Consider the following 10,193-nt stretch of genomic DNA (forward strand, 5'->3'; position numbering starts at 1 on the left):
AATAAGTGGTAAATCCATTTGGCTGCAAACTGGTAGACATTACTGTAAAGGAGTATGACTCCCGCTAACTGTTATTTGTTGATGTCTGGGACTGTGTTCCTTTCTCTTTCTCTCTTTCTCTTTTTTCTGTTCCTTCCCCACGAATTTAGAAAGCTCATTGCTGTCACATCAATCATTTGAAAGTGGTATATAATACTTCTATAATGTTTGATGCACAAAAAAATCCTCACTAAATGTTCCCAAATTTTAGTTAATTTTACTTTCTCCACCAAAACTATAATTAGCTTTTCCTTTATGAACAAAGCCAACCCTTTCTATAAAACATAATCAACGAGCAACTAACTAGTTTATCCATCCACTTTGTTTGGATTCCTCAGAAAGCAGACTGAATCAGGTAGTTTACTTAATAGGTAATCTTGGGAAGCAGAGAAACTGAGAGAGATAAGAAGGAAAAGGCATTTGAGAATACATTATTGAGCTGGCTACCACATTGATCAGTTGGGACTCAGTTTTACTAAGGACCCTCCAAGAAACCACATAGAATGCATCTCAGAATTTTCCTGCCCAAGGACAAAAGGCTGATGCATTTATCAATTGACTCATTTCACTCATTAATTGAGGGCAGCTTCCAGGGGAATAATCCTCTCATATGTCTGGTCATTCAGTGTAGGCTTAGTGAGCTCCTGTGGCTTTGTAAAGAGAGGTGAGTCAGAAAGGCAGAAAGATGCAGCAGACACTTGAGTAGGAACTGTGGCATGCATGGGAACTGTCCAACACCTCTGCAGCTGAAATAAAATGAAGTGCCACAGGACACCAAAAGTATCTGCTACAATCTATCACTGAAACTTTTCAGATCCATTTTTGCCCTATATAGAATCCATTCGGTCATCAATTCTTTAAGGTCATGGCTGGCTTCTCCAAAGGACTTAAGGCAACAGAGTTAGTGTAGCAAACAGATGTCCCATGCTACAACTGGTCCAAAGACCTCAATTTGTATTCATCAGGTCCCTTCTCCACCACCCATTATAGATTTTCCTTACTCTTGGCAAGCACGTTAGCTGGTCTGAATTATTTGTTTGATGGATAGACCCAGATTTCACCCCCTGAGGAGGCTATGCCCATGCTCAGGTCAGGCGGAGGTTGCTACAGTTTTTCATTCAGTGCTATATCACCAGGCATGAAAGAAAAAGGGGAATCCCAGTGAATCTTTTGTGATCTAGAAATACTTCTCCTTGTCCCCATTATTTAGCCAGGTGCTTATGACAACATATAAATTTACCTTCCAGTACAAAAAATGCCTTTATTTATCTGCATGTACCCTGGCATAAAGAACCAAAGTGAACAGGTGGCAGTCATAGCTATCAATTTTGTGAGACTGTTGTAGTACTCCCTGGTAGTAGAGATTTTCTCCTTCCCACCAACAGTAACCAAGATCTGTAATTTAACAGAGCCTAAGAATGTGAGAATAGGAAGCACAAATTCTATAAGAGGCTTATTGGGTATGATGGTGAGAGGAGTCATTCCTACTTCCCTAGTTTGGTGTCCAGGCTCATGTATTCTAACTATTGAGTACACAGCACCACGTATTTGTCATTGGCTCAGTGCATATACCTCCTCATGTAGGACAACTCCCAATCATATAGGGTGTTGTCCCCAAACTAACTGAACCCTTACTAGTCCATTTTAACACTCTATCAGATCAACTTCTTCTAGATAATATGGTGTATGGTAGGAACAGTGGATCCTATTATCTTGTGTCCATTGTTGTCTTGTTGTATCTCTTTTACTATGGGTCTTTTAGTCCAAAGTGATGTTATTAAGGATACCATGTCAGTAAATAAATCATTCTGTAAGCCCTCAGATAATAATCCTGAAAGAGATGCTATGGGCAAGGAAGCCAAGAACATATCCAGAATAGGAGATGGTTCCTGTAAGGATGAATCACTTCTTTCCCCAGAGAGGGGTGAGGGATCCAATGCAATCAGCTTGCCATTAAGTACCTGGCTGGTGTCCTTGAGATTTGGTACTTTACTGAATGCTCAGTATTGGTCTTTGCTGCTGACAAGTCAGAACTTCTGCAGAAGCAGTAGCTATTTCAGTTTAGTGAAAAGTGATCGATACTACTGGGGCCATGCATGGCCTCCATACCTACTAATAAGGCTACTGTGTGCATGGGCCTATTGTACTAGCATTGGGGTAGTAAGAACAGAGGCTGGTTGACATTTACATGAAGAGAATCTTGTCTACCTGGTTGCTCTCTGTGAGACAGTGTAAGACACAAGGATGTGCATGTTCATTTATACTCCTCCACTTCATATGCCTCTCTCCCAAGCTTTATACTTGATAGTATAGTCTTATTCATCCTAGGCCCCTGATCAACCAGCCAAGTAATTCACCACTGCACATAAGAGCATATATATCCTTATATCAGGCTAGTTCTTCTTCCATATACCAAGTGCCTGCTCCAATCTCTGCCCACTATGAGACTTCATTTTTAGCACAGGCTTTTAGTGGTAGTAATCCTATGAATGGGATATAGTACAATAGCAGACCATTTTCACTTGTACCAACATATAGAACCAGGCCATGTTTAAAGTAGGCTTAGATTTTTTCTGTTCTGTCAGTTGGTCACAGGGAACATTTCATGAGGCCATAGGTATGGAATGACAGAGAATCACTGATGCAACAGAAGGTGGTGATGTGGGAGTCTGGTCATCTGTTTGTGAAATTTACTTGTGCCCTCTGGACTTCCTCAGACCTGATCCTGTATGTATCATTTCCATCACATGATGGATTACTGCTGTACAAGCTCACCTTTACTTAGATTATTTGACAATATACTTCCATTTGCAGTCACTTGATGTCTCATAGTCAGGTGCTCAGTCTCGACTAGGACCCTGTAGTATAAGGAAACATTTTCAAATGGTGGGTGGTTCTTTGTAGCAGGAGGCATACCTTGACTCAGAATTATAGAGCTCTGAATTGTCATCTCTGTTGGATACTTATAGCACCACTGAATCTATTGGGTTGTATAGTCCTAGCAACAAGGAAACGTGTATTATTGCCTGAACTGCTGCAGAGTCTTCTCTTCTTTGAGTCTCACTATAAAGTGGAAAATTTCTGCATCACTCAATTTGGTTTGGGGTAGTATCTGTTGCTTCTAAAATTAAGAGACCAAACTTGTGCTGTACTTCTTGCCAAGTGTTAGGAATGCGAAATTTAAGAATGAAGCATATCCATCCCAGTTATGCATTTGGGGCTTGGGAGAGTACCATAGGATGGCCTGCAAACACACTGGAGATGTCATGTATTCTGGTACTCCATTTATCCCCTGGCTTCTTTAAGCCTCCACTTTATTGAGGAGGGCATGATGGCATTTGGGCCCCCTGTTATGATTGGCATCTTATTTTTTAATATAATTTATTGTCAAATTATAAATATAATTTATTGTCAAAGTGTGTACAGTGTGCTCTTGGTTTCGGGGGTAGGTTCCCGTGGTTCATCACTTACATACAACACCCAGTGCTCATCCCAACAGGTGCCCTCCTCAATGCCCATCACCCATTTCCCCCTCTCTCCCACCTCCCATCAACCCTCAGTTTTCTCTGTATTTAAGAGTCTCTTATGGTTTGCCTCCCTCCCTCTCTGTTTGTAACTATTTATCCCCTTCCCTTCCCCCATAGTCTTCTGTTAAGTTTCTCAAGTTCCACATATGAGTGAAAACATGATATCTATCTTTCTCTGACTGACTTATTTCACTTAGCATAATACCTTCTAGTTCCATCCACATTGCTGCAAATGGCATGATTTCATTCTTTCTCATTGCCAAGTAGTATTCCATCGTATATATAGACCATATCTTCTTTATCCATTCATCAGTTGATGGACATTTAAGCTCTTTTCATAATTTGGCTATTGTTGAAAGCGCTTCTATAAACGTTGGGGTACATGTGCCCCTATGAATCAGCATTCCTATATCTTTTAGGTAAACTCCCAGTAGTGCTATTGCTGGGTCATAGGGTAATTATATTTTTAAATTTTTGAAGAACCTCCACACTGTTTTCAAGAGCAGCTGCACCAGTTTATATTTCCACTAACAGTACAAGAGGGTTCCCGTTTCTCCACATCCTTGTATGATTGACATCTTAGATTCTGTACCTAATAGTCCTTGAAAAGTCTGAGTAGATGGCTATAGGTTCCCTTGTCGGAAGAGTTAACGTATATACTTATGATGGGGCTGCATGGTCTTTCTTTGATGGAATTAGGTTTCCTTTTCAGTCATTTGGTTCTTGGGATGGGAACTACCTCAGATCTGGAAACTCAATGAAACATTATGATTTTCTATGATCAGGATGTTGACCCCAGCCTGCTGTTCACCTGCTTTTGATTTTTTTTCTATTTATGAAAGTCAAGTAATACTTTCATAGGCTGCCTATATATCTTATCTCTAGTAATATAAAGGTCTATTAGCCATTACCCCAAATCTCTAGTGTAGAGGAACCCTGAATTACCCCTCTAGTTTTGTTGCCTATTACGGTAATTATGCCTTTGATGTTTAAGTACAGCTGCCTGGCCTCTAATGTCATGAAATTCTTTCATTCTCATAGACCCTCAGAACCAAATTCTATGGTAACATTTTCTTCTGTGAGCCCTGGCTTATAGAGTACACTGCCACCGAAATTTAAAAAATGCTATCACATTTCTTATTGCCCTAGTAAAGGGAATATAGTCTAGGGAATATAGCCAGGCAGGGGGTCTCACATAAAAATCAAATTCTAATATATATACCTCTTTGAGGCTTCTGATCTGTTCCCTAATACTGTGATAGGCAGTTTTGGCATCTCTACATTGTTGTTATGTCCTAACTTCAAGGCACCATTTCAGCCGTGTGTTGGGACAATCCAGGTGTCCCTGACAGGATATCAATCCCTGAGTCATGTTATATATTCCAACAAACTCCTCCCTATTCTGCTTTATATCCCACTCATCCTATTTTATATAACACCTTCAAATCCATTCCCATAGATCTTTCCCTCATTCCTGTCAGTATATATTAGCCAGATTCTCTAATACTTTCAGTAAGTTATTTCTTCCCATAGCAGACTCTACCTTCCCTCATATAGTACTCTGGGACCTGACTCTCATTATTAAGCTGCAGAGCAATCAGAAGAGTTAGTGGAGAAGATCCCAAGGAGGATAAGCATCATGTTGCCAGGCATTCAGCTCAGGAAAGTGCCCATCCTCTCAAGGCAAGGGCAGACTGCTGTTTTCTAGTGGGGGGGCGGGGGGGGAGAGACTGGCTTCTATAGCCTCCATTATTCAAGAGCATCCAGGGTGTAAGGTCCTCACATATCCTCACAGATGCCTTCATCCCAAGTCTCAGAGTCCCTGTCTTTCTCTGTCAAAGCCATGATGTGAGCACAGATCTTAGACCTGCATGTTCAATCTCATTTGTCATTCTGCTACTTTTAAGATTACATTCTGAACCTGATTTTTAGCACAGTCTGCTCTTTTGCTATAGGGTCTCTTTACTTTCTGTCACAGAGGACGTCTGAGTTTCACAGAATTCCTTGAGTTGATAATTGGGTGAAATAAATTTGTCTCTCTTTCTTTAAGGCATTCGTTAAGGCTTCTAAGGCAGTTTACAAAAGCTAGCCAATACTACTGCTTGTATAATTATCATAGACTCTTTTCATTCCAGTATTAGAGATACTGGATAAGCAAAGCTTTCCCTTCTACCACATCCTATCCACTGCAGTTGAAAGTTTGATATTTATGCCAGAGGTATGGGCATCACAATTATCACCAGCAATGGGGTTTTTGTCTCCATCTGTCTGGTGAGTAAACCATTTCCAGAATACTATCTTGGGGGTTCACTTTTTAGGGTTATACATGTCTTAATTTGAGTCCCTTCAAGAGTAGAGCCTTAAGTAAGGACATGAGTTTAGGTAATGTATTTGAGAGATGAATCCAGAAGTTTGGAGAGAGGAAGTGAGCTTCTCAACAGAAGGAAGATGGAAAAGCCAGAAAAGGGTATGCTATTGATCCAACTACCACAGAGGGCAATGGCACTCAAGTCTTCTGAGGAGCCTCTGAGGAACCATGTAGGATATACCTCAGAATTGCCCCTCCAAAGAATGGGAGGCTAAAAACTAATACCCTGGCTTCCACACTCCATTGTTCGAGGCATGCCTGGAGGCCTCTCTTCCCTTCACTTTGGGCTTGCCCTGCACACAGCTATAGAGGCTCCCACTGCTTAAGAGAAAGACTTAGAAAGAAAGTCAGAAGGATGAGATGATGGGACTCTGTCAATATGCATGGGAAAGCACACTACAGCTGTAGCAGAAAGCAAAGGTGGGCTAAGTGGAGGCAGCACAGGTTAACAAGAGCATCTGCTTCATCACCAAAGCCAATCCCATATACCAGTGAATGGTCTCCTAGTGTCCTTTAATTAAATGTCCCCATCTCCTCCTTGTTAAGAACCCTAAATTATAGGCCCTATCCATTCCTACCAGAATAACTTTTATCTCCTCACAGGCAGTGAGTGAGAAAAGAAACAATCTACATTATTAAGTTAGTGCTAAAGTTAGGAAAGATCCTAGCAATAAGATTTGTGTGATTGTGATTTCCTGTCAGGTATATATGTGTGTTTTATGTGTGTCAAATTACTGGGGAAAAAGATCTAAACAAATTACCAGTTGTTTAGTCCTCACCTCTGGCTCCAACATCGAGTGCCCAGGAGATAGAATTTTGCCTTACTTTTCATGGCATTCTCTGGGAGGGTCTCTGTAAGAGAAGATATTAAAACATCTAGAGGAGTAATACTATACATTCTTCTACTGTTTTGTGAACTTCTGGTGCATCCATCCAGATAATGGGAAGACTAGGAAGAAAGAAAAAGGTAATATTTAAGGGTATTATTAGTATTGATATTCTTTGCAAGGCTGAGATTCAGTATGGGAGTGATAGCACACTGGGTAAATGTTTGGGTACATGTCTATCTCTCCCCTTCCTCCTTCAGTCCCCTTACCCCCCTCCAACTTGCTCTTCTCAGGTACCAGCATGTCATTGGCATTGGTTAATATGGGCTGGTCTCTAGACAACCCATTGAAGTCCAGAATTTAGAAACAAAGCAGTGCATTTTGGCACCATCCTGCTTGAAGCTCCCTCTCTTTTCTCATTTGAAAATTTTATTGTTTCACTCTGGAGGATGAGAAATGGGGTTAAGAAGGAAGAATTCAGGGAGAACAAAGAGTGGGGGCCAGATGAAGCAATAACGAGAGGAGTCCAGATTTAGAAAAGTTACGTCTAAAGGAATATTGGGGTCAGAACAATGACACCATTATTTTCTATCCTTTCCATCTAGTGCTTGACACTTTTTTCTCTCACCTCTGCCTCATGATTGGTTTTATTCGCAACTTGAAAAGTACTACTTCCTTTTTTCAAAACTGTTTATTCACTTAAGTAAATGAGCTTAGCTTTCACTTCTCAACCTCTTTTCCTCTTTTTTCCTCCTGTCTTATTCTTTAATTTCTCACACTATCTTTATAAAAAAACAGTGAAAAGCAAAAACTGAAACAAAATATGAGGCATCATCAATATACACCTGTAAAACAAGTTTTACATATCCACATAACTGAACTAATAAAATGAATAACTGAGATGTCTTCCTTTAGGTTTCACCCCAAAGTTAAATCTGCCACAAGGATTTGTGTAAAAGTAGTTTATTTGGGAAGTGGTCATAAGAAGCACAGGGGAGGAGGGGAAGCAGGACAGGAAATGGAGGGAGACATGCCAAAGGTGGCACATTATTACTAGGCAGGTTATTGCCATGAGCAACTAGATCACTACCACTGTAGACCTTCTGAGAGATTGTGTAAAACACATCTGATGAATGGATAAAGAAGAGGTGAGGGGTACCTGGGTGTCTCAGTCAGTTAAGCATCTGACTTTGGCTCAGGTCATGATCTCACAGCTCATGAGTTCAAGCCCTGCATCGGGCTCTGGTAAGCTCCAGCTTAGAACCTGGAGCCTGCTTCGGATTCTATGTCTCCGTCTCTCTCTGCCCTTTACCCCACTCATGCTCTCTCAAAGACAAATGAACATAAAATAAAGAGGTGGTACACACACAGACACAGACACACAGACACACAGATACACACACACACACACACACACACACACCGTGGAATATTACTCAGCCATAAAAAAGAATGAAATCTTGCCATTTGCAATGGCATAGATGGAACTAGAGTGTATTATGCTAAATGAAATGTTAGTCAGAGAAAGACAAATGCCATATGATTTCATTTATATGTGGAATTTAGGAAACAAAACAGATGAACATATGGGAAGGGGAAAAAAAGAAGAGAGAGGGAGGCAAACCATAAGAGACTCATATACAGAGAACAAACGAAGGTTGATGGAGGGAAGGAGGTGGGGGAATGGGTTAAATGGATGATGGGTATTAAGGAGAAAAGTTGTTATGATAAGCACTGGGTGTTATACGTAAGTGATGAATCACTAAATTCTACTCCTGAAACCAATGTTACACTATATGTTACCTAACTAGAATTTAAATAAAAATTTGGAAGAAAACAAAAACACATCTGAAATGCTCCCAACAAAAGACAAAGAAGCAGGAGTATTTACCCATCAATATTCACCCATTACAGTGGCTCCCTTTTTAGCTGTAGGGGACACATTCCAAGACTGCCAGTGGATTCCTGAAATCAAGAATAGCACCAAACCCTACATACACTATATTTTTTCCTATACATAGGAAATACATACCTGGGATAAATTTCAATTTATAAGTTAAGCACTGTAAGAGATTAACAACAATAACTAATAATAAAACAGAATAATCATAGCAATATACTGTAATAAAAGTTGTGTGAATATGATCTTTCTCTCAAAATATCTCATTGTACTGTACTGACCCTTCTTATTGTGATAATGGATTATCTGTTTTACTGGGGTTGACTGCAGGTAACTGAAACCATTGAAAGTTAAACTTTGGGTAAGCAGGCACTACTCTATGGGTTGAAGTTAGCTTACTCCCCAGAAGCCTTCAAGCAGAGAAATCTTTAAAGTTAAGGTGGTCATTGGAGGTAAGCAAATTTTCTACCCAAATGAAGCTGACCTCCAGAATGAGCTGAGGAGATCTGAGCAGAGCATTGATGTCGGAGTTGCATATTTTTGTCTCAAAAACCATATGATAATTTAGCTTTTTTTCTCTCTGTATTGACTGATTGTTTTAGTTTTCTTAAAACATTAAAAGTACTTTTCTATATTATGTTTTTGTAGGCTCCATCATAATAGTAATATTCTATAATGTCTCATGTTTCTCACAATACACTTCCAATTATTTCTTTTAACCTCAAAATAGCTCTTGAAATGAATGCTATTAGCTTCACTTTACTGTAAAAGAACTGTGGCTAAGATAAGTTAAGTATTACCCCATAGGGCCATCAAGTAAGTTGCTGATACTCAAACGTGGCTCTCTCGATTCTAACCTTGGTGATTTTCCCACGATACTCACTTGTTTCCTATAATAGCACAGAATTTCTTGAACATAAGCATAAGATGTACTATACTAATAATGCTTAAACATTAAGTAAAAATCATTTAACATTCTTTATGTGACTCTCTCTTACTCATATCTCTAGCTGGTGTACCCAGAATACATAATAGAAGGCAAGGAACCACCATAAAGATACAAATGAAGTTAAAGAATAAAGGGTGTGAATGGAAGCAACACAAGTGCCCACAGGCAGATGAATGGATAAAGAAGATGTGATGTACACACACACACACACACACACACACACACACGATAGAATATTACTCAGCTATAAGAAAGAATGAAATCAATGACCTGGATGGATCTAGAGGGTATAATGCTAAATGATATAAGTCAGTCAGAGAAAGACAAATACCATATGATTTCACTCATATGTGGAATTTATAAACAAAACAAATAAACAAAGGAAAAAGAGACAAACATGAAAAAAGACTCTTAACTATAAGAGAACAGACTGGTGGTTGCCAGAGAGGAGGTGGTTGGGGGGCCGGGGGAAATAGGTGAAGGGGATTAAGAGTACATTTATGCTAATGAGCACTGAGTAATATATGGAATTGTTGAATCGCTATGTTGTACAGCTAAGACTAGTATAACACTGTGTGTTAAT

This window comes from Prionailurus bengalensis, chromosome B2 (assembly GCF_016509475.1).
Source record: "Prionailurus bengalensis isolate Pbe53 chromosome B2, Fcat_Pben_1.1_paternal_pri, whole genome shotgun sequence".
Lineage (NCBI taxonomy): Eukaryota > Metazoa > Chordata > Mammalia > Carnivora > Felidae > Prionailurus > Prionailurus bengalensis.